The 25,522-nt window shown below is 44.1% G+C and overlaps 1 protein-coding gene and 1 pseudogene across 4 annotated transcripts in view; both read left to right on the top strand.

The window, feature by feature from the left end:
- Positions 1-42: 42 nt before the first annotated feature.
- LOC139045635 (serpin B6-like) lies at positions 43-12,602 on the top strand (annotated as a pseudogene).
- LOC106824470 (serpin B8) overlaps positions 12,248-25,522 on the top strand; it is a 26,094-nt gene continuing 12,819 nt past the window's right edge. The window contains exon 1 of one of the 4 annotated variants that reach the window (XM_070512891.1): positions 12,248-12,267. The gene's annotated coding sequence lies outside the window, so the exon portion shown is untranslated. Of the gene's footprint in view, positions 12,268-21,345; positions 21,550-21,949; positions 22,165-25,522 lie in introns of those variants that run through there. The other 3 variants (XM_070512890.1, XM_070512892.1, XM_014830778.3) reach the window with 3 other exon arrangements.

The following is a 25,522-nucleotide window of genomic DNA, read 5'->3' as shown; positions in this document are numbered from 1 at the left end:
ATCCCCCAGCTCTCCACGGGCATGGGCGTGGCCGCTCCTGGCCGCGCCCCTGCGGCTCCGGGTGGGGACCGCGGGCGCCAGGCGGAGGATGAGCATCAGGGCGGGGATCCCCTAGGGAACCGGGCAGCGGGCGCGGGCTGCCGACCCCAGTGGGATGTGCGTGGTCGCTGCGGACCAACTGGATCCGCAGCGCGCAGGCCTCGCACCCGAGAGGCGGCGGCGGGATAGGGGCATCGCGGAGCCAACCGAACTGCAGCGCTGGGACCCCCGGCCACAGTTGACCTCGCAGGGAGCCGGGCGTTGGGAATTCCGAGGGGATGGAGGCCCAAGACAGAGCAGGGGTCCGTCCGGAAGGAGGCAGGACCCTGTTGCCCCCGCCCCTTTTCCAAGAACTTGCACCTTGGTGAGTTTCACAGCCAGCTCTGGCCTCCGAGTTTGGTCAATTCCACAATGTCAAGGTCATTTAGGCCTAGGGAGATAACCATAAGGGCGTTCTGGATTTTGTGGCTTCCTTGTTTTTATTAAGCTTACTGCTGGGAAGATATTACAAGGTACTTTGTCCTCAGGCTACGAGGAGGTGGGGGAAATTTTAATCCTGTTTATGGTTTGTTGTGCTAGATAAAATTGGCACTCAAGTTAGTTTCTTCCTTCCCCTCCTCTTAAAACTTAATTTTGGAAAACAAAGTATGGACAATTAGGGGCCGACCAGTGGCGTAGTGGTTAGGTTGGCACGCTGTGCTTTGGCTCCTGGTGTTAGTGGGTTCCGATTCCGGGTGGGAACCTGCGCACCGCTTATCAAGCCATGCTGTGGCAGCGTCCTACATACAAAGTGGAGGAAGATTGGCACGGATGCTAGCTTGGGGACAATCTTCCTCAAGCAAAAAGAAGATGATTGGCAATAGATGTTCGCTCGGGGCCAATTTTCCTCACCACACAAAAAGAAGTATAGATAATTGCTATTTATCTGCTGTCAGGCATACTCAGATGTGAAGGGGAAGCTGCGTCATCTGTGGGTACTTTTACTTCTGGGTCTTGCTTGTGCCTGACACAGAAACATGACTCACAGCTGCCTTCTCCCCAGTGTGGTTTGTAGGATTGATGTGATGTGATCTGATAAGTAGTATCTGTCACCTACTTAGGACCTGAAGCACCATTCTATGCTGGGCCTAAGTAATGTGCCCTGTGGTTAACATGAATTATTACTGTCATCAGTAGATACAGGGTGTCCTAGACTTAAGCACAGATGTAGAAATAAGTTTTGAAATCACTGTACTATTTTGTACATTTTTTAACGTATTTGAAAGTCTTAGGAAAGCCTAGTTTACTGGATTTACAAACCTTGATTTTTAGATTTATGAGAGTTAAAATGTTTACAAAAGTGTGTTTGTGAACTTTGTAAGTTTGCTTTTAAAGGTTTTTAAAGCTTTAAAGAAATCTGACAGGGGCCAGCCCAGTGACATAATGGTTAAGTTCGTGCACTCGGCTTCAGTGGCTGGGGTTTGCCAGGTCGGATCCCCGGGGCTGATCTTCGCACTGCTTGTCAAGCCATGCTGTGGCAGGTGTCCCACATATAAAACAGAGGAAGGTGGGCATGGATGTTAGCTCAGGGCCAATCTTCCTCAGCAAAAAGAGGAGGATTGGTGGCAGATGTTAGTTCAGGGCTGATCTTCTTCAAAAAATAATCTGACAGATTACGTAATCAGTGTTTAAACATTTAAGAGTAAATCATTTATTTGCTGTGTAGGCAATGTGCTTTAAAGTTTGAGGAGAACAATTATTTTAGCCAATTGACAAATAGGAAATTGACCATTAACTAAAGTCTAATACATAGTAGGGAAAGTTTTTCCCTGCTTATGAAAGTTACCCTTTGGGAATGACAATCCCACCAACTTTACAGAATCCTGCACTCCCCAGCAGGGTGGTGCCCTGGGAGAGAAAAATGAGACTGACCGATTATTCACATGTGTTTGAGCATATGAAAAAGTGACTGAAAACACTTGACTGATCTGTGGATCATTTGGGGGGAAATTTGCCATAGGCACATAGAAAACTAAAGAAATGCAGAAAAGGGCAATGTTAACATAAGGAAAACAGAGTTATTTGAAAAATGGAATGGGTTCATAGTATACGACTTGGCCTAGCAACGAATGCTATTTAGTGATAATAAAGTCAACACTTAGGGGAAGGGAAGTAGGGTGAGTGGTGTGAGAGAACTAAATCCTCGGCTTCTAAAGGAAGCAGTAGATAATGTCTCAAATTGTTAGGTCAAAAATAGCAGTATAGATGTATTATTTAGAAATACGGGAGAAAGAGCAAAATGACTTGTGAGTCATTGCTTCCGGGGAGGTGGGAAGAGTGGATAGGAGCCTGTTGTCTTTCGTAATAGCTCCTCTGGCATTGTCTGATTTTTCAGCTAAGTGTGTGTACATTAATTTAATAAGAAGAAAAATTAACTATAAAACCCCTAAGAAGAACACAAATAACATAAAAATTACCCATTGCCCAGAAACACTTGGTATGCAGAATATCCTTCTAGTCTATCTATAAATTGTGCTCATATGTAACTTTTTTTCTAATTTACACTTAATGGTGCATGCTCTCATGGCAAAACCGTATTTTTTCTATTAATACTTTTTAATATCCCATCATGGATGTGATAGAATCTAACCCATCCTCTGTGTTGGGTGTGTGAAGATTTTCTCTGTGCAAATGAAATAATTCAATGGTCATCTTTCTGCATAATATTTTTATCAATATTTGTGAGTTTTACTTTCCGTGAAATTCCTTGAAATGGAATTTTTGATTCAGAAAATGTCAATGTTTTCAAGGCAAATTCTTTTCTTCGTTCTTGTGCCATCCTTCCTCTTCTTTGTTAAACATAATTCTAAATTATACCCTGGAAGTCTTGGTATCCAAATTCATAGCATCCACTTGTAGAGGGAAGAAATAATGTCTCTCACCTTACCAGGATTAGAAATTGATAGTTTTTGTACTTGCCAATTTTGTCTTAAAAAGCTATCTTTAGCTTGTTCCCCACCGCTGCTTTCATTTTGGAAGCCTGTAGTGTACCATAGTGATTAAGACAGTGAACTCCAGAGTCACACAGACCTGTTTTCCAATCCTCTGTCTGCTGCTTGAGTGGGGTGACCTCAGGGACAAGATACTCAAACAGCTAAGGCTCAATGTCTTTGCTTGTAGAATGCAGATGTTCGGGCACCTGCCTCCAGGGCATCCAGAGGAAAGCAAGGCTATCGAGAGAAGTCCTCGTGGAGAATCCAGCATGTAGTAGAGACTCAAAAGATGAGATTTATTACTTTTCTTTGAGGTGAAAACTTTTCCATGTAATTTTTAGCTATTGTTTTTCTTTCCTGTACATTTGCTGATGTCCTTTGCACATATTTCTACTGGGATCTATTTTTCTTATCAACTTTTTTCTCAGGCCCCTTAAGTGACATTTAAATTTTTTTTCAATTATTTTCTTATTTTGTCATTAATGTTTTGATTCTTATGGCGTTTTTTGACATATGGAAATCAAATATTTTTAGTCAAATGTATTAAAATTTTGTGATTATTTTCACATGCCTCATTGTGAATGTCTTAGAATGCTAGTATGGTCTGATTGGTAAAATCTCAATTTGGTAAATATTCATAAAAGATGTCAGAGCAGACAGGTGCCGCTCCCAACAGAGCTCACCCACCTGCCGCCCAGGCCTTCTCTGCTGCATTTGTAGACTTCCTGACTAATTGGGTGTTAATTCACCTCTTGTTCTTTCACCCAGAATCCTCAGTACCTACCCGGATCTTCCAAAAGTAAGGACTTCTTGAGCAGCAGTCAAAACACAGGGCATTGGTCTGAGTTGGGCCTGTCTACTCCTTAGCTGAGACATATCATTTCATTTCTGTGAACTTGAGGTTGCCATCAGTAAAGAGGCGATTTATGACAGATATTTCTAAAGACCTGTTCTGCTTTAACATTTTATGCTTCTGTGACTCTGACCCGTCTGAAGACACCACGTGACCCATCCCATCCAGACTACTTAGGTGAATTCCTGACCTAGACATTGCCTGGGAAGCCAGGCCTGCTACCAGATGAACCTCCTGGTCCTCAGAGGCTTGCAGTCTAGAGGTGAGGGCAAGCATGCACCCCACTGATCGTGTGTGGTGGGTTGAATAATGTCCCCTCAAAATTATGTCCACCAGAACCTTAGAGTGTGACCTTATTTGGAAGCAGGGTCTTTGCAGGTGTAATTAGTTAAGGCTCTTGAGGTGAAATCATCGTGAATTTAGTGAGGGCAAGTATTTAAATATGTGTCCCTGCTTTTTCTTTTTACAAAAATGAGATCATATGATAAACATTACTATTCAATTTTTTCACTTTAATATTAGAAACACACAATATAAATTTGAGGACTTCACAAAGAACTACTCAGATTTTTTATGTGTCTCTATTTCCACATTAAACAAAAATATCAACCCTAACTGTGAATAAATAGAGTGGAAATGCGGTAGACGTGTATGCCTATGTTTATATAATATTGTTTTAAAACCTGTCCTTTCAGGTTCACCACCATGGATACTCTATCAGAAGCAAATGGCCCCTTTGTTTTAAAGCTTTTGAAAAAGCTGGGTGAAAAAAACTCGAAAAATGTATTTTTTTCATCCATGAGCATTTCATCTGATTTGGCCATGGTCTTCTTGGGGGCAGAGGGAAACACCACTGCCCGGATGTCCTAGGTACCAAAAGCCATTTAAAGACACAAATAAATGCTGTTAATTAATAAGTTGAGCTGGTCTTCCACATTTCAAATCCCAAAGAAATTGCCCTTACCAGATAACTCTGCTAGTGTCACGGGTGTGGATGGAGAGGCGGCAGGATAGGGCATGTTACCACAGTCTGACCATCCTGCGACCACAGAGCGTTTCCATGGATGTCTCTGATCTCTTAGGGATAGAGTGGTGGACACTTGATTCCGAAGAATGATGTTGTAAGCACAGTGTTCTAGCTTGTATGTGAGTTTGTAAGTAGATGTAACGATTTATGTCAATGTTGAGTCTTGTGATATTCTTTGGATATTGTCAAATGATTTTCAGTTGTTAAAAATAACTTTTACTTTTGTTTTCTCAATTAACTAATAAGACTCTCTTAGAATGGCATTTGTTAGCCAAACATGTTTTCACTAGTGTTTCAGTTATTTATTTTTGAGTAAGCAACCACTCCAAAACTTAGTGACTTACGGTGACCATTTACTGTTTTGTGATTCTGGATGGACCAGGACCAGGCAGTGCCTCTGCTCCACTTGGTGTTGGCTAGGGTCACTTGTGTGGCTGCATTTGGGGGGACCTCAGTTGGGGTGCATCTGGGCTCTTCCACATGACCTCTCCTCCACGTACTGCCTCACCCTCGAGGGCCTTTCCTCCTGGTGTCTCATTGGCATGGTAGCCTGGACTTCCTTACAGCACAATACCTGGGCCTCAAGAGGGAGCATTCCAAGAGGACAAGCTTGAATGTGCAAGTGCTTATCAAGTCTCTGCTTGTGTCATGCTGGCTAATGTTCCATTGGCTAAAGCCAGTTACACAGCCAAGCACAGAGTCAGCCCGACAGCGGCTATACAAGGGTATGAACACTGGAAGTATGGCTCACTGGGGTCACTAATGACTCATAGTTTACCTTCTGGCCCCTAATGATTCAAATCCCTCCCACAGATAAAGTACACTTACCCCATCGCAAGACCCCCAAATCTCACCCTGTTATGGGACCAGGCTCAAGCTTGAAGTCCAGGAATTTGTGCCATTCAGACTTTTAAAAATGCAGCTCCTCAGTCTGGTTCCTTGGGTGCAGATTTTTGTGAATTAAAAAGAATCATTTTCCCTACCCGCACCACACACATACACACAATATACAGTCGTGAGACAGGGAGAGAGAACTGTGGTAGACACTCTCGTTCAAAAAAGGGTAGTGTGTGTGTGCGCGCGCACATGCGTGTGACTGAATGAAGCACATAGCAATTACTGAACCATAGCAATTCTGAAACCCAGCCACGTATAGGTTGCCAGTTTCCTCTGTTCTGAACCCAGGGAATATTCCCTGATTACTCTCTCCTTGTGCTTCCAGAAGTCATTCCTAATCTCCTGTCTGCCTTGGTCCTTGGCTCTGCCCTCTGTGTTCTTTTTATTTTGAGGAAGACTAACTAGCCCTGAGCTAACATCTGCTGCCCATCCTCCTCTTTTTGCTGAGGAAGACTGGCCCTGAGCTAACATCTGTGCCCATCTTCCTCTACTTTATATGTGGGATGCCTACCACAGCATGGCTTTGCCAAGTGGTGCCATTTCTGCACCCAGGATCCGAACCCGCAAACCCCAGGCCGCCGAAGCAGAGTGCAAGATCTTAACCACTTGGCCACGGAGCCAGCCCCTTTGACAATCCTTTAGGTTCCTTTAAGTCATTCCTTTCTATCTTCTTTGGTATCATTTCATCCGTCACCTATGAATATCTAATTGTTCATTTTATTGTGTTTTATTCAAATTATGGTATTTTTCTTACCAGAGCTGGACACTAGATCTCAAGTTTTTGTTGCTGGTGCTTTTACTATTGTTTAAGGACTGTTTTTACTATTGTGTGCTAAGGACAAGCATCTCTTTAAATGGTTATTATATTTTGGGGCACAGTGAACTCTCTCCTGTGTACTTGACTATTCAAAGAGATGACCCTTTCTGAATATCGTTCCTAATACATCAGTCTTTTAGCTAAATGTTTTTTAAATTCTTCTCTACAGGTAAAATTACAGAGGTACTGTCTCCAGATTCAGTTTAATCATTGCCTATGCTGATTCTTGTGAATGCCATCTACTTCAAAGGAAAATGGAATAGTCAGTTTACGAAAGGGCTGACCATGGAAATGCCTTTTAAAATCAGCAAGACGAATATTCCGTGCTATCAGAGGGAACTCCGGGAACAGTTCCTGTGTTCATATTGGTTTTTAAACATTCAAGAAACTTAACCTCCAGAACTTTGACTTTACCTGGCCCTTTGGCAGCCCTGCAGTTGACTCTCCACCAAGCCTTGAAACCTTTCTCTTGCCCTTGTGCTCCTTTTTGTCTCTCACAACGGTGGCTGCATACTCCTTTGCCTCTGGCCCAGCTCCCTGTACCATCTGTACTGTGTTCTATCTAAATCATAGATCTGATGGTACAGTCCTTGGCTTCCCAAAACTTTTGAGAGAGTATGATATGTGAGGCTCTTCGTAATTTGCACCCTGCCTATTTCTCTGCATTTCTCATCACTACATAAATGCTCCTTTCATTCTGCCAGTGTCGCCTCTGGGAAGCCTTCCTTGACAGTCCAACCTCTGCAGTCCCACTGATGCTCTCCTCCAAGCTGTCACAGCGCTCCCTGCTGTCTCCACAGGAGCATTGCCGTGCTGAATGAGGGGTCTTCTCCCACCCTGCTAACGTTATCTGAGGGTAAAGAATGCTGTCTTACAAGTGCCTAGCACATACTTACTTGGTGCTTAAATACTGAACCAAAGAATTACCTTTAGTCTTCTTTTGATAATAAAGACAATACAAGCACCAATTTTTGTTTAAAAAACAACTGAGCAAAAGGACATATACATAGGCTACACAGAGTTTAGCTGCTTCCAGCTTTGAATATATTATTTGCTGAAGGCCCTTTATCTTTTTCTTATGGAATCCAATTTATTCTTTTTTTATTTAACTCTATATATTTTTACAAATGCACAAAAGTAGACAGAATAGATTAAGTTTATTCCTCATATTGAACATTAGTTGAATCTTCCAGGCAGGCTTGAGCCTGAATCTTCAGTTTCTCAAGAAATATATTTTCTTCCTGGCTTTATTCTGAAATTAACTGTCCCATTTTCTCCTAGCAAAATACTTCTCTCCTTTAAATTTCTTTAACAAGATGTCTGTTAGGATTTTATACTATTACAAGTAACAGAAATCCCAGCTCACAGTAGTTTAAACGCTTGAATTTCATCTTCCCTACCTGGAGGTCTGGAGGGGGCCGGGACCGGGGCTGATGTGGGTAATGCTCTTAAAGAACTGGTTCTCTCCCTTCCTCCTCTGTCGTCCTTAGCACATGACTTTCTTCCTCATGGTCACAAGATGGTTCATCCTTAATCCAGACAAGAGGAAAGGAGGAGACAAAGGGCGAAGAGCAAAAGCCTTCTCTTCCTGAGGTTCTGCCATTATTTTCAGAAAGGAAAAACTTTCTTCTCTATTTCATTGGCTAGAATTCTTTCATCCTGTGGGGAGGGGAAGAATGCTACTTTGCTTTCTAGTAGAGAAAGACAAAGGAGAAAGAAGTTGCAGTGAGTGTTAAGTACATCAACCGATAAGGTCCTTAAAGGGCACAGATTGTGAATTGATATTAATTTTCATTTTAATTTCTATATTTCTAAATAACTTTAAACTTATCTACACAATTGTATTTAGTCAATCATTCAGTTACTACAAATGATCAAGATTGGATTCTTTTATAATTTAAAGCCAGAACTTTTGAGACCTGGCGGTGGGGAAGAGGAGCAAGGGTTAGCAATACATCCAGTGATGAAATCCAGCCCACCTTCTATTTTTGTAAATAAAATTTATTGGGAAAGCCATGCTCAGATGTTTACATATTGTCCATGACTACCTTCATCCTACAACCACAGAGTTAAGTAATTGCAACAAAAACTGTATGGCCACAAAGCTGAAAATATCTACTCTCTGGACCTTTCCAGAAGAGTTTTCAAAAACCTGGCCTGGAGGGAGGTAACTATGGGTGAGGACAATGTTCTGGCTGAGGGTTAGTTTGGGTAAGCATCAACCATGTGATGACACAAAGATGTATTTTTAGTTTAATTTATTTAACAGAAAATTATATGATATCCCAGAGAACTGGAGAATATAAAGGACCTGCAACTGTGCCTCTCACTGATTATTTATTAAAGTCACAATAGCTGCTATCAGTAAACTACAGAAGGTTCAGGAGTTGAGGAGGATTGTTGCATAGAGCATTGTCACGGTCCCCAGACCTTTCTTACCGTCTGAGGATGCATTAGTGATAGGTGTGGTATCTTTCTAGTAAGTTGTGTTCATTTTGCCTGGCGCTTTCAGTGCTCCTGTTCATTAGTTTGTTTATTTATTTATTTAACAGATGTTAATTGAGTGCCCACTATGTGCCAAGTGTTGTGCTAGGTACTGTTACAGCCATATACAAACTGGCAAAGCAACCCTGCCCTCATGAAGCTGATGGTTTCCTGGGGAGGGCGGCAATAGCATCAATCAGAGAAGAGCAGTGTATCAGGACGCAGATACAGAGGAAAGGGGACAGGAAGTGGAGGAGGGAGTGCATGCAACTTCACATGAGGATTATCCAGGATGCCGTCACGGTAAAGAACAGAAGGAGGTACGGAGGAGTGCTCTGCAGCTTCTAGGGGACGAGTGTGCTGGGCAGAGTTGGGGAGAACCTGGTTTGTCCAAGGATCTTGAATAGTCCCCTGTGACTAGCAGATGAGCAAAGTGGAGTGGTGAAAGATGAGACAGAGAGGAAATGGGGGCTGAGCTCTTGTCATGAGTTAAAGGTCATTTTAAGGACTTCAGCTTTCACTGTGAGTCAGAAGGAAAACCACTGATGGGTTTTCAGGCAAAGAATGATATGATTTGACTTAGGTTTTAACTGGATCCCTCTGGCTTCTGTTCTGAGAGTCATCACAGGGGGTTAAGGGCAGAAGCAGGGGGAGCACTTAGGAGTTCATCGCAATGATCCTGGATGAGACTGATGGCACAGGTCAGAGCTTGGTTATATTTTAAAGGTGGAGCCAATATAATTTATGAATGGGTCAGATAGGCAGTGTGAAGGGAAGAGAGGAGTCAAGGTTATTCCAGGGTTTTTGCCAACTGGAAGGATGGTGTTGCCATCAACTGAGATGGGGAAGGATAGAGATAGATGTGGAAGAAAATACGAGGAGCCCAGTGCTAACTGTTACACTGGAGGTTGCTTTTCTATGTCCAAATGCAGCTCTCAAGTGGGCAGTAAAACATACGAGTCTGGATTACTGGGGAGAGGGCCAGGCTGGAGATTTAAATTTGGAAATTATATCTAAATTCACAAGACTGAATGAAATCACCAAGAGAAAATAAGCTTAAGGATTAAGTCCTGGCACCCTAGTGCTTGGAGGTTGAGGTCATGAAGATGAACGGGCAAAGGAGGGGGCTGATGTGATGTTCTAGAAGCCAAGAGAAGAAAGCATTTCTAGGGGCAAAGAGTGGCTAAGTCTGTTGAATTATACAGATGTATCACTTGAATTGTATTTCAACTGAATGTTTATCTGTTTCCTTTATAGAATGAAAAGAAACCTGTGCAAATGATGTTTAATGTATCTACTTTTAAAATGACCTATATAGGAGAAATATTCACTCAAATTCTAGTGCTTCCCTATGCTGGAAAGGAACTGAACATGATCATCATGCTTCCAGATGAAAACACCAATTTGAAAATGGTAATGTGTTCCAAGTACACATTGTATCATATTAAGGGCTCTGACAAGCCTTGTAGGAAAGAGAGTTTGTGTGTGTGTGTGTGAGGAAGATGGTCCCTGAGCTAACATCTGTGCCCATCTTCCTCTACTTTGTATATGGGATGCTGCCACAGCATGGCTTGATGAGCAGTGTGTAGGTCTGCGCCCAGGATCTAAACCTGCAAACCCCAGGCAGCCAAAGCAGAGCATGTGAACTTAACCACTACGCCACTGGCCCAGACCCTTGAAAGAAACTTTTTTAAATTCATTTTTATCATTGTTTCCTTAACATATTTGGTCATGTACCAGTTTCCCTTTGAATAGGTACATCCAGTGGGGATGGTATTGCTAGTATTGAACACACTTTAGAAAATACTCTTAATCCTGGAAAGGGCTCAGGTTGGGGCTGAACCAGGTCTGAGTTCAATGTCTTGCTTTACAACTTAGTAATTTTTCTTCTCTCAGCCTGTTTCTTCCTATGGAAAATTATGAAAGTACCTGTCTATGAGGGTGTTGTAGGATAAAAGGGGATGGTGTATATAATGCATCCGTTTTAATGCACAGGGTGTGCCATTGACAGATATTCGCAGGCTTCTTCCCAACCTTGCTAAATAATTGCGGCCTTATTCTTCGGAAAGCAGTTCCATGAGGCAGAGCCCCTCTGACACTGTGAATCACCTGGGGATCTTTTAAATGCAGATTCTGGTTTAGTAGGTCTGGGATGGAACCTGGGATTCTGCATTTCTAACAAGATCCCAAGTGATGCTGAGGCTGCTGGCCCCTGGGCCAGACTCTGAGTAGCAAGCTTGCGAAGAATGGGTGAATGTTAAGCAGGAAAGTCTTTTGCTTTTTTAGAAAGCTAATCCTTTTGGCTGCAGTGGATGAACTGGAAGAAGGGAGAATGGAGATAGAGCAGATAGCAGGCTGCTCTCGCTTTTCAAGCAAAACATGACAGGGCCTTAAAAGGCAGTGGCAATGGAGACAGAGGAAGGGCCAGATCAGACAGAGATTTTGGAAGTTAAATCAACAGAAGATGGTGATGGAGCCACTGGAAGGAAGTGTGGGTGAAAGAGAAGGCCAAGTCTGAGATGTCCCACCTAAACATGCTTTTACTAAGATAGAACACCAAATTTTAAAAGGACAGTCACTCTCTCACAAATGTAGTCCAAACTAATATCTTAGTTATAAGTTTCTGCCTCAGGAAAAAGGCTTGACTAAGTTTCTGGAATTGAGGAGTCGAGACATTAAAATGAAAAATCGTCTGATAGTTGAATGGTTTAGCATCAGTGTGCTTTCTTCCAGATCTGTGCTGTCCAGTATGGGAGCCATTAGCCACTTGTGGCTATTTAGATTTGAATTAATTAAAATTAAACAAAATAACAGATTCAAGTCTTCCCTTGCACCACCCACATTTCAAGTGCTCAGTAGCTATGTTTGGCTAGTGGCTACCATATTGGACAGCATGAGTATGGAATATTAACATCATAGCAGAAAGTTCTGTTGGAAAACACTGTTCTAGATCTGAAAATTTCCAACTCTCTTCTTTAGGTGGAAGAAGAACTTTCTTATGAGAAATTCATAGAATGAACAAGGCCGGGCAAGATGTGTGAAGAAGAGGTGAAAGTTTTCCTTCCTAGATTTAAACTGGAGGAAAGTTATGACTTGGAGGATGTCCTTCGCAGTTTGGGCATGACTGATGCCTTAGAAGAGGACAAAGAAGATTTTTCGGGAATTTCATCTAAGAAAGGTCTGTATTTGTCCAGGATCATACACAAGTCTTTTGTATAGGTCAATGAGGAAGGTACAAAAGCAGCAGCTGTCACTGCCATCATCTGGGTTCCCACATGCGTAAGAATCACTCCCAGGTTCTGTGCAGACCATCCTTTCCTTTTCTTTATCCAGCACAGCAAAACCAATAGTATTCTCTTCTGTGGTCGATTTTCCTTTCCATAGGAAATAATAGTCATTGGATATGGCCCTTCTCTTTTCTCTTGTTGACCCACTTTTGACCATGTGCCTGCAATCCACAGTGACCTTATTAGTGCAAGGGTGACAATTCAGAAATGAGGGACCCAGTTTTGAAATCTCTTGTTAAGAACACTTGTGTGCTTGTGTGTTTGCATGTTAAATGTTTTCTAGGGTCTGAAATGGACATTCTCTGAGGGTCTTCTGGTCACATTGGCAGTAGTAGCATTGGCCACTTAGCAAAATCCCTCTGCTTGGAATGAGGTGTCATCCCCACCACCCTCCTTGCCACACACACGCGTTTCAACTGTGCCTTCACTGTGCGGAGTGCTGCCCTCACCGTCTGCTCTGCCTCCCTTCTCCCAGGCACAAGGAGATAGATGTGACTTTTCTTTCTTCTCTCCCAAATAGCGTTGATATCTTGTTCCATTTTTAATGAAAGAATAGAGAGTGAAATGGAGAGGTAGGAGGAGGTGTGGGGAGCAGATCTTGAAAATCCTGAGAGGGGCCCTCTATCCCAAGATTTTTTGTGAGATCATCAGAGGCCAGCACAGAGACTGGGTGAGCAGCCAACTCAGACCAGTGAGGAACCTGTCCCGTTTCCCTTGTGTACTTCTGCTTTTATCATAGTTTGTGTTCATGAGGATTTGTGGGTCACATACCTATTCAAATGGACACCTATCTACTTTCCTTGAAAATTTAAAATTGCCATCGGTAGGCAGAGATGATTAGACATGCTCCATTCCCAGGAGGGTAGCTTTAGACGATTTCATGGGTAAACATCATATAACTTTCTATTTTATTTCAAGTATTAGAAAAAGAAGGCAGTTAAAGTTTCTGTGGCCATTTGTGTTATATGCTAAAAATGTGATTGCTGTGTTCAGTGATTCGGGAACAAGTTGATTAGTCAACTGAAGAGGAAAAGTGGTGCTGTTTTCTAGGGGGCAGCCGAAAGGACTTATTCCACTGACCCCCTTGCAGTCAGAGGATCCTGGGCCCCTCCAACTTACTGATGCAACTCATCTTTCTCTTCTCTGGCTGGTGCACTCCCCTTTGTACCCAAGCGAGCAGCGTAGCTGTGGAGAAAGACTGGGATCGAGAAGTCTAAAGAATAGTTGACATGATATGTGGGCTAAGAGAGGAAAGAAGGGAATGAGGGGTTGCTGGTTTTGTCGCTCTTCTCCCCCTCCCTCCTTTGCCTAGCACTGGGATGTGGAAGAAAGACTCAGGGGTGGGGAATAGTCAGTTTGTGTGATTCTTCCACTGCAGAGAGAGCCTCTGAGAGCTGCACCCAGCAGCAGCAGGCTGATTTCCTGTTCCTTGTGGAAAGGCACGCCACTGCACCCAGGCTTGCAGAGTCCTGTTAAGTACAGGATAGGAGTTACCCCAGCGTTAAGGTGTTTTTCTTCCCTTTCCCTGGGAGAGGAACATTCAGACCATATCAATAGCGAATTATGAAAATGAATGACAGTGGTCTTATCTCTTATAGACTTATAATACAATAGACCTTAGCCATGTAAATCATAAAACACAGAAGATAAAAATTTCTGCCCTAAGAGGCTTTTATTGTCTCACTGAGTTACCTTAGCTGTTTGTCAAATTGCCTTTGAAGAGTTACTCCTCACTATTTTATTACTATAGTGTAAGGCCTGAAGTTCCGTGTGCTACCTTGACATCTCTGAGTCTCCCAGGCCTCCAAAGAACATGTGTCTCCCTGTTCTCCCCTATATATGCACCCCTCCCCCGGAAGAGAGTCTCCCCGCCCAGCTACTTCCCCATCAGCTGGGCGGCTCTCCCACCTAGTCCCCGACCAACTGAGTTTCACTTCCTTGCAGTCTGTGAAATTATTCAGACACAATGGCCTCATCCTCCCGCAAGAACCAGGGGCCACCTCACCCTCTTGTGACTACAGAGCTTGCCTCCCACAGTCCTTGCTGGTTCACCTGGTCCCTGAGTGTGACCCCCCATGTGGTCCTGCAGGGCGTGTGTTGTCCTCCTCTCCCAGTTCGTGAGTGTATGTGACTAATAAACTGTTGCCAGTTTCATCTGTCCAGTGTCTCCTGTCATGTGTTTGGCCATCTTACAATATTTGGGGTGGGAGATCCCTCCTTCAGCAATGGCATGGAGATGATCAAAACAATTACATTTTAATAAAAGGCACAGCCACCCAAATAACACGTCCACCTCTTCTATGAAATTGTGCTAGAAAACCTTTCCATTATGCTTTGCAGTGTTTCTTGTAAGCGTCCACAAAATAAATTTCTTCTAGGATTTATTCTAGGAAAAGTTTATTCTTACCCATTCACAAATGAGTACTGAGCACCTCCTTGGCATTAGGGATTTTACACAGATTGTTTTATTTAATCCTTAGCAATAAATAAATCCATGAGGAATTTGAGGCTAGGAGGTTAAGTAATTTAAACAAGTTCTTGTAGCTAGCAAGGGGGTAGAACTGGGGTCCAATGTCAGATCTGATGATGCCAAAGACTGGAGTCTTCCTAACGGGCTCAGCTCAGCTCCTATTGGAAGGGCAGCTATCATCACAGAGCAGGAGGAGCTCTAAGGAGCTCAGAAATATGTGTGGCCCTAAGATACAGTCTTACTTCTCTGGCTCTGTCCTCCCATCTGGAAAGTGGGGCTTGGAAACTTCCAGCACCACAAGTACACAATACCGGATCCCTGGATGTAGTCCCTGGAGTGTGGAGCTAAGACCAGGTCTAGCTGTCCTCTACAAACTCTGCAAGCATGGCTGGCCCTGTCTGGGAGTTCCTGATGGAGGTCCTGAGAGCCTTCCCTCTTCCTCTGCCCAAATAACTGGGAGCCCTGGAGCAGCTCTTGCATCCCTGTTTCCAGAGGAAGGGCCACAGTTGCAAAGGAGGCCTCCAAAGTGACAGATGCTTTAGAGAGTGACAGGATGGATGCTGAGGCTGCAGAAGGCACTCCACGAGGACCTGATGCCCTTTTGCACATAACAGGTGTCCTTACCTGCAGTTTCTGGGTTGAAGGGGATAGAAGGGCCAGAGGGCCAGACTGGGGCTTGCTGCATGAGCTGACCCTGATCTGATACTCACAGGCCATAGCTTGGGCCATGCACAACTGACAGATACAACAAGTGGTTGTCGGGGAAAACAGCATCAAATCCCTCCCCCACCAGTGCTAGAGTTGAGTCCAGAAGGAGTTAGCTTTCCCTAGCTGTTTGTGGCCAAGCCTATGTCCTTGAAAGGGGAGGTTTCTAGAAAGGGTCGGCAAACAAGAGACAGATTTACTGGTTGCCTTTCAGATTCAAGCACAGGTTCAACTGAGAACTCTATTCACCGCTCTGTTTGTTATCAATACATTTATTGTCTCTCAGCTCTAAATCTCCCTTCATGGAAGTACTCTGTTACTGGCCCTAGCCCTTCTAAAAAGTAGTACTTTACCAGCTGGCACAATGTTAGGTTTGTCAATAGAGGGAGCTGGAGAGGCGCCACAAGGTGACAGTAGAAGAAAGGCACTTCCCTTCCAGTTTCAGGTCCTCATGTGATTATGTAGGGTAGGCACCCAGCATCCCACACGGCCATCTCTAGCCACAGTCTCAGGACATGCTTGTTCTGCACAATGGCCATTTCCACAGTTGTTCAGGATGCAACCTCTGGCAACTGTTTCCCTACCCGGCATTTTGCTTTCGTAGGCCAGCTCCACCTTGCCCACATCTTCTAGCAACGACAAACAGCTTCTGTGAGCTAGCTTTGATCCTGAGGCATGTTTCTTTGGCACTGGCAGACTGCATGTGCTTGTGGCAGCCATACCTTCAAAGAAGTCTGAACCTCAGCCTTGGAGCATTAGGTCTGTCTGCTCGGGCTACAATAACAAAATACCATAGAGTGAGTGACTTATACAACAGATGTTTATGTCTCACAGTTTTGGAGGCTGGGAAGTAGGAGATCAAGGTGCCAGCTCGCTCCTGGTGAGAGCTCTTTTCCTGGCTTGCAGGTGGCTACCTTTTCACTGTGTGCTCAATTGGCAGAGAGAGAATCTCTCTTTTCTTCTTTTTTTTTTGTGAGGAAGATTGACCCTAAGCTAACATCTGTTGCCAATCTTCCTCTTTCTGCTTGAGGAAGATTGTCACTGAGCTAACATCTGTACCAATATCCCTCCATTTTATGTAGGATGCCACCACGGTGTGGCTTGACGTGTGGTGCTAGGTCCACCTCTAGGATCCAAACCTGCAAACCCTGGGCTGCTAAAGCAGAATGTGCAAAGTTAACCACTACTCCACTGGGCTGGCCCCTCTTTTCTTCTTCTTATAAAGGCATTAAACCTATCACCAGGGCCCCACTCTTATGACCTCATCCAATCCTAACTGCCTCCCAAAGATCTCATCTCCAAATACCATCACATTGGGGGTTAAGGGCTTCATCATATGCATTTTAGGGAAGACAATTCAGTCCATAGGTCCTCTCCTAAGTCCTTAGTTCTTTCATTGTCCACATACTCCCAGCCATGAGATAGCAATTTCTCTTGCTATACCTGCTACTTCTGCTCGATTAGGGTCCTTTTTATTTTGTTAACCCCTTTACCAGTTAATAATTCTTTATATCAGTTCTCTCCTGTTTATATAACTGATGTGGTTTCCGTCTCCCGAGTGGACCCAGACTGATGTAACTGCATATGCGTCTCACACACTATCAGGAAAGACCACGACCGAAGCTTAAGTACAATGTGAAGGTTTACCAAACCCGACCTGGCTTAAGTTAATGCAGCCATTAACAAAAATACTTAGTTAAAAATGAAGAATCTGAGACAACTGCTGAACCAGACAAGACCCAAAGACAATTGGTGTAAGCTGGGACTGTCCATATAAACTGATAGGACTGAGCTGGAAATCAGGGTGTGTGGTCACCCTATTGATATGCCATATTCCAAGAGGATATCATGGATTCTACTTCCCTTTGAATTTACCATCTGCAGTACACCCACTCAAAGCAGCGCCCAAAGAGATGTCACTAATTACTACCCAATTCTTTATCATTTAATGCTTCCAGATAACACTCTTGGAATTAAGGGAGAGAATGACAGTGCACTAACAAGGCACGAATGGCAGTTACTAGGTACTGTAATATCATGTCAGAAACACTTTTGTATTTCTCATAATTTCCCTGAAATACAAAATTTGGCATGCTAATTAGTGTAATGTTTTTCAAATTTAGGTCCACTGGGCTCTACACATTCCTGGGTCATCAAGTGCTCCATAGCATTTCTTTTTCATTGCTTGCTTTTATTTTGGTAATAATCTAGATATTTTAACATAAGCACATTTCAGATCACCTAGATGTCCACTTGATAACTCTGAATACTGAGGACTGAGTACTCTGAATTTAGGATTGTCTTGGGACTAAGTAGTACTAATTTGATTGGGGAATGTTAATGAAAAAATACAGAAGCAGATCCTATCTAAATGACTCATTAATTCAAAGGACTGGCCAAATAATATCCAAGAGGTTTTGTAATTATCTGAATACAGAGAAGTGGTGGGAGAGCTGAATAGAGAAGATGTTTGAGTATATTGAATATACACATTAGCATAGGTGCACTGAACCCCCAAAAATCAGCACCAAAACAGGCAGAACAATTTTTAGGTTAAAAACAGCAATTTAGCTTCAGCAAAACAGCATCATAGATTACAGACAAGATTCCATTCACTCATTTAGCCCAACTTCTCTCAGAGAGTGAAAACTCCATTCCTTAAATGTTCTCAACAACCAGTAATTTTATTGATACTCGTTCATTGTAATTAAGCTCCTCTTCCCTCACAGAATGTGTGGAACACTCTTCAGTTATCTGGTGACAATATTATTATTGTGGGGTGTGGCAGAGTCACCAATCCTGATGATACTTTCTCTTACAACTTCATCATGCTATCTCTGTTCTCCTGGTATTTATTAACAGAGGCATATGTTTTTTACCTTAAACCTTCTCAAAACCATGAAAGGCTGATGGGAATCTTGTGGGGAGAGTGGGAGGTGAAGCAGGGCATGTATGGAGTGGCCATTGCTGAAGAACATGGTCAGTTTCTGAATGTAAACCCTTTGGACACCCAGCAAAGTCTATGGATGCCTCCTCACCATTGGTCCTCACTGAGATTCTTCTAGGTGGAACGTGTGTTCCCTCAACAACATGGAGTACAGAGATCTCAGATGACCTTAGGACTCTCCGCTGGACTCCACTGCCCTCTTAGACAAATGGAAGTCTGACTTGGAGGTTCTGGTAGGCTGGACTGAGAGTAGGCTAGGAATGTGTCTTTCCTGAGTCTGCAAAATCAGGAGCGAAGAGAAATAGGAAAACCTAGGTCAGGGTTGAATGAGGAGGTGAGAACCAACAGATACTCTCCAGCATCAGTTGAAGAGATGTGAAAAATGAGGTATAAGACAAGAAGACAGAAAATAGTTTCTGAGACTCTGCATTAGAAAGCCTGGAAACTTCTTTTCAGGTACCTATGGCCTCACAGAGCTTTATAAAATACTGCTGCCTGGATGGGTCCCCAGGAGATCCTGATTTACTTGATTAGGGTGCAGACTGGGGCATGGGGATATTTAAAAGCAGAAGGACCAAACACTTCTTGGGGAGGTCAGAGTAAGCTTCCCTTGGGAGGCATTATTTGAGATGGATTTTGAAAGACAAGCTAGGGTGCCAGGCATCCTATGTAAATATAGAGGATGTGGAGGGACTACAAATAGTTTGCCATGGCTCTAAAGAAAGAAGAGAAATCAAAACTTTAAGATAGTTTGTAAATTACCTTTTGGATACGAAGGTGGTATGAAGGATTTTAAAATCAGGGTAACAATCAGAATTAGAATGTTTATTTGGACTTTAAAGTAGAGAATAGGTTGTGGTGGATCTGGAGAACTGTTAGGTAGGAAAATGAATTGTTTAGGAGAGAAATGAGGAGGACTTCACCCAAGAAATAGATTGAGAAAGAGGGGAGGGATGGGAAAAACACTCAGATGTAGAAATGACAGGACTTTTGATCACTTAGTTAAGAGAACTGGGGAAGGGACTGACTCTAGGTTTCTGAGAGATGTCCAGTAGTACACCGGTAATGTCTACAGCTCAAGAGATGGGTTAGAGGTTTGGAAGGAATCAGCAAAAGTTGAAATCTGAACCCATGGAGATAGTCAAGTCATTCAAGAAGAGCATATTACATTATGAAAACAAGAAAGCTGTGGATGGAGGAAAGGAATGAAGAGAGGAAGAGAAGGAACCAGGAAGGGTGCTCTGGAACCCTGGGATGCAACAGACAAAAGGGCTACTAACAGTTGTCAGCAAACACAATGAAACAAGACCTGGGACATATCTTTCCACCCTGGCAATTACAGGGTCATTGGGGACCTTATCACAAGCAGTTTCATTCAGAGCTTGTTGAGGTGGAAGTCACACTGCAGTGGGGTGAAGGGTAAATCGGAAGGTGAGAAAAAGACAACAGCCAATGTCTTTTTTTTTTTTTTTGAGAAACTTGGCTATGAATGAAAGGATGAAGAAGCAGGACGGTAATTACAGGGTATTAAAAGTAAAGAAATTCAGGAGTTTTTGTTTTTGTTAATATGGGAGAGATTGAGTATATTTATGAGATACAAGAGAGGAGGAAATCAGTGAAACCATGTCCTAGAGAGGGAAGAGGTCTACTTCCTTCCCGGAAACAAAAGGGGTAGAGAAACGGCAGGTCCAGTGAAGGGGCCCAGTGGCCACCCCTCCATCATCGGGAGTAAAGAGGAAACCCTAAAGGTGCACGTGCTTCAGACAGACCTTCCTTTCTCTACTGTTGGCCTTCAGACCACAAGAACTAATCCCTGTATGGTCTTTACCCAACTTATGTTCAGTCAAGGACGTGTCAGGGCTGAGGTTCCTTTAAGACATTCCAGAGTAAGAACCCTCTGAAAATAGGGTCCAATATAAGGCTGAGGTGGCAGGGATACTCATCAACACTGTTCTGTGACGCTCTAAACCTGAGTGTCTGGGTCTGATTGCTAATTAGCCTTCCCGGTTCCCCTCTGGAAAGAGAACAGCACTGGCTTTGGAGTCAGGGACGCTTCCTTGGATTTGAACTCCAACTTGGCTCTCTGCTCCTCCACGTAGACACCTAGAACCAGGCGTCATAAAGCGTAGGTTTCAGAGTCGCATCCTCACATGTGTGCTTTCAGCAAGGTACTGAAAGGGACACATGCTACGAGATGGTATCACGTGATTAAATAAACAACCGCCACCACCTAGAACAGTAAATAGTAGAACACTTACCATGCTTTGTAATACGCAGTGCAGTGGCCATGAATATCTTCTGAAAACCCTGAGGCTTACTTAGCGAATGCCAAAGTACTTTAAAAAAGAGGTTCATTAGTTATTTGCTTATTTTTTCTTTTTTAAAAGGCTAGTGTTCCAAACCTGATGACCTTTTCTGTGATGAGAAGTGGCTGTCAGTAGTTGAACACTTAAACACTTAGTGAGCACAAAAATGTGTATTTCTAACAAAAAGTTTTTCTTTCTTATTCCTTCAAATTTGTTTTATAGCGTTCATAATATTTTCGTATTTAGCATATTAGCATATATAGTCATACTGATACCAGGGATGCAGGCTCAAAATTTTTTTGATGGGTGTCCTACCAAAGCCGTTTGGAAACCACTGGCGTTAGGAACCTTTAACCTCTGGTTTTACTTTTAGTTAATTTTCAAAGTTAAGTTCCAATTTTGAAACTGCTCTTGCATACACACACTAAACACGAATATTGCGCCTACTAACCCAGGAAAACAAATCAATCCCCTACTGGCGAAGTCTTCCACAAACGCCCTCAGAGGATGAGGCACTAGCCGCCCCCACCAAGCCATGAGCACCAGGGCGGGAGGATGCCGGGCGAGGTTCAGGCTCCTCCTGGGGTCCAGCCGGGGGATGCAGAGTGAGAGATTGCACAAGGCGGTGCAATCTCCCACTGCGCTGAGTCATCGCCGGAAGCCTTGCCCGAAATCAAAGCAGACGTGAAGGATCCACCAAGCTGGAATAGTAGCAGCAGCCGTCGCAGCAGCAGGAATCTCCCAGGTACTGGGGCCGGGGAGGCGCTGGTATCCTCGGGTTCCCAAGGCGGGCGCGTCTTGCCAAGAGCTCGGGCGGAGCGCGGAGAGAGGAAGGGAAGGAGGAAGACAAGAGGCAGACACAGAGGGAGGAGAAGCAGGAGGAGACGACTAGGGAAATGATGGCGGGAGGTAACCGGGCGGGAGTGCTGCGGGGCTGGGGGCGCCCTGGCACCAGCCGCCCTAGACCCCAGCCCCACGCTGCTTGGGGTCTCAGGTGAGCCTCCGCCAGGGCCGGGGCGGCGAGTCCGGAGCACAGAAGCGCGGCGCGCAGACACGCCCTGGGGCAGAGGCGGCTCGTCCCGGGAGCGGGGTGGCGCCTGCCGCTGACTGACGCCGCTGCGCTGCGATTTGCCAGCAGAGGGGGCGTGGCCGGTATTCCAGCCTGCCGTGTGGTTGCCGGAGTTGGACGGACGGAAACTTTTGGGAGGGTGAGTGGGAGGAGCCGCAGGGTGCAGCAGGATTTAGGGCACCAATGGTAGCCTTGCCAGCGATTTCTGTGGAGTCTTGGGCAAGTTCGCGGGACGCTGGGTCAACGCCACCTCCAGCACAAACGCCTATCCCCTCTGCGATGCAGCTTATGGTTTGTACCTTTCCTTTCTTTCCCCCTCCCTCTTTGCCTACTCTCTTCCTCCTTCCCCCCTCTCTTCCTCCCTTCCTTACTTAGTTCCTCCTTTTTTTCCCTTTCTTCCATTCCTTGTCTTTATTTTCTTTCTTTCACCTCTCTTATCTGTTCTTCTTCTTTGGCTGCTTTCCCTCAACTTAAAAAACATTCTTCCTAACCTGTCTTCCCCTCGTCCACAGTAGTTAATATAATCGATTCCTAACTTCCCAGATACTCCTCAGCGCTCTGTTCCTGTTTTCTGCCTCACGCATGCGCGCCACCTTCCTGTCCGCCTCCAGCCTCCCTGCTTCCCTGGGCCACTCAGACACACCCCTCCAGATCTGCCAGGACGTCCCTGATTGTTGGGTCTCAGTCCCTTGTCTTCCTCTTACTACCTGCAAATATTGGAAATTCCCCAGAACTTAGGTTAATGTCTTCTCTTATGCCTCCACTGTACGTTCCGAGTAACCTTATTCCATTAGCCTAGAATCTGCTGGAATCAGGATGCCGGTGGCTCCCACTCTCTTGCTTTAGGACTTTATCTACTTCTCCTAAGTAACCTACCTATATTTACAAACATTCCTTGGCTGTCCTTGTTACAGGTTCCGTGGGTATGGTATGTTCCACACATTACGTGGAATGTATCATCGTCCCCATTCCAAGCTGGCTCCTCATATAAACTTCCTCCGGTTCACGGCCCGCCCTAAGCATAAATTAGCTAGGAGCCTGTTAAGAGATAAACTTAGGCATATTAAAAATGTTAGGAGTGTGAGCGAAAATTGATTTGAGTTGGGCAGCAGGCAATCTAGCAGAGACAAAGGAGCTCTGAGGAGCTGTACAAAATCAAAGACTTTTATAGGCAGGAGGGAGAGGGAATAAGGAAGTAATATTGGCAAAAAAGCTGGTTGGTTATTGCAAAGTTACTTGCCCTTAGAGGTTGGTAGGGGTCTGTCAGGCAGATTTCCTCACTAGTGCTGGTCAGGAGATTCCTGATTGACTGGTTTACGATTCCATTTCTGGGAGAGCCAAACTGATTAAGTCCTGGTTTGGTGACATAGGGCTTAAAGTAAGTGACTTCATTTGGGCAAGTTGAATTGTTTTTAACAAGCCTCAGCATACTCCTTGACTCTTCCTGCTCCCTGGCCCTCATGTGATCAGTCACCCAGCCTGGCAGGGCCATCTTCCCCTCTCTCTCTATTCAGCAGTCGCTGGTGTACGCAGTGGTTTACCAGCAGCCTCCTCAGCCTTTTCGCATGCTAAATGGTGAGTCACAGTGCTTTTATAAAACTCCAATGCACTCATTTATTTAAATGAGTACAATTTGTATAATTTAAATGAGTTTAAATGAGTACTCATTTGTATCATTTGTTTAAAAACGATATGTGGCTTTCCAGACCATAGCTCAAATTCAAACTTCTAAACCTGGTGTAAAGCCCGTCCTGTCTCACCATGCCCAGTCTCTCACGGAAAACCACACAGACTGCTCCCTAGGCCACACAATCCGTGCCCTTCCTGCCACATTCTTTGCACCTGTCAATCCCACAGCTGCAGCCTTAAAATCCCCCCCCTCCCTTTCACCACCTTACAGAAGCTCCTGCCCAACCTTTTAGAACCAGCTCACCGCTCCCCTTCTCCCGGGCTTCTAAAGAAAATTCATTCTGCTTTTTTGTGGGCTTGCTTAGCACTTTGTAAATTATTCTGTTACAAAGCACAGGGCTGCTGGAAACCATGCATTTATGTATGTGTATCTCTCCTAGGGTGGGAGCTCCCAGTCAGGAATAATGGCATTTATTGTCTATTTTCTTCTCCAAAACCATATAAAGAAAGTTCTAGATAAATGCTTTTTGAATAAATTCACTTTTGGATGTGTGCGTGGGGAGGGGGGTAGAGCAGGGAGTTCACAGGTGTTCAAAGCACCCAGGAGAAGAATGATACCAGATACTTGGAAGCAGAAAGCTTGCTTTTGTGGCCAACTCTTCCATTCTTGATCTAAGACCTGAGGACAGTATTTAGTTGTCTTAACTTTGTTTATTCTCTTGTAAAAGGAAAACTAGCTTAATGCCAATTCATTTTATTGGCTGGAAATCAAATCTTTCCACATTGCTGTTTTTATGACACAGTTGAATTGTGGCACTGGCACTAAAGATATTATTTTGTACGATATTGAAATTAATTCCTTTTTTAGATTTATTGGGCAAAGTCCGTTTTGTTTAAAGTTCCAACCCTCTCAAAGGCTTTAATGTACAAATGAGATTAGGGCACCGAGAAGAACTGGAGGAAAGAGTCAGTCTGTTATCCTGTTTCAGCCCTTGCCTTTTCACTGGTGTGAGCTGGGACGCATCGTTAAGGTGCACTTGTGTGTAAGTGTGTGCAAGTGTGTGCCAGTGTGTGTCATTACTATGGGGCAGATACTGATGGGAAATACTGTGTTACTGACCAGCACCTAGATGTTGAAAAGGAATGGAGGGGAGGAAATGAGATGAAGGAAGAGGAAAGATGGAAGAATCCAGAAGTAGGCACTTGCAATTAAGAGCAGTTAAAAGGTAGAGTTGAAATTGGTGTGATATTCCAGTTAATTCCTTTGCCTGTTCAGGCAGGACAAACACACACACACACACACACACTCTCACACTCACTCACCTAAACTTACGCCTGCCCTTCCCTGAATCCAAAGCTCTTATGCTCCAGTAGGATCAAATCCAAATTTAGTTGTGTCTGCCATCTCCAATTTACCTCATTCTTTCCTTCTTTGGGTCTCTTTGGTGCCACCTTCTGGGAGGCCCCGCGCTATGCAGTTGGAATATCCCTTCTGCCTCCGGGCTTTTTATTTTCTGAAATATCCTCAAGTGTAAGGTGAGGAAATGCAGAGCCGGAAGTCACCTGGAGGCAGGATGCAGGCCGGCTGGACCCTGCTCTGCTCTGAGTCTTGCCCAATGCAGACAAAGCAGCCTCCAGCAGCAGCCCTTGATTCAAGCCATGCAGCTGAAGACTTGGAGTGGCTTCACGACGTGAGGACAGTGAGGAACTTGAATGTCTTGTCCTCTAAGAAATGACCTGTTGAGTATAGAGTACTGCTTTGCAAACTATGCCACTCTTGTATTTTCTGGCCTGGTGTTTTAATACCTTTTTTCAAGCTTTAAAAAATTTGCACTGGTTTGGGCTGTTATTCTGTATTTAGAGTATGGTCTTTACTATTTTTTTTTTAAACCACACATTTTTTTCCTTCCTAAAGTGAAGACTCTTGAAAAAATATCTTAGGTGGAAGATTCAAAGGAACCATTCAGCAGCAAGAGGCTCTGGTTGAAATAGTTGTCCCCCATCCCTCTGGCACCCACTC

The sequence above is a fragment of the Equus asinus genome, chromosome 7, assembly GCF_041296235.1.
Source record: "Equus asinus isolate D_3611 breed Donkey chromosome 7, EquAss-T2T_v2, whole genome shotgun sequence".
In the NCBI taxonomy this organism is placed as follows: domain Eukaryota; kingdom Metazoa; phylum Chordata; class Mammalia; order Perissodactyla; family Equidae; genus Equus; species Equus asinus.
The sequence above is the reverse complement of the archived record's forward strand: the minus strand, read 5'-3'. Positions and strand labels throughout refer to the sequence as shown.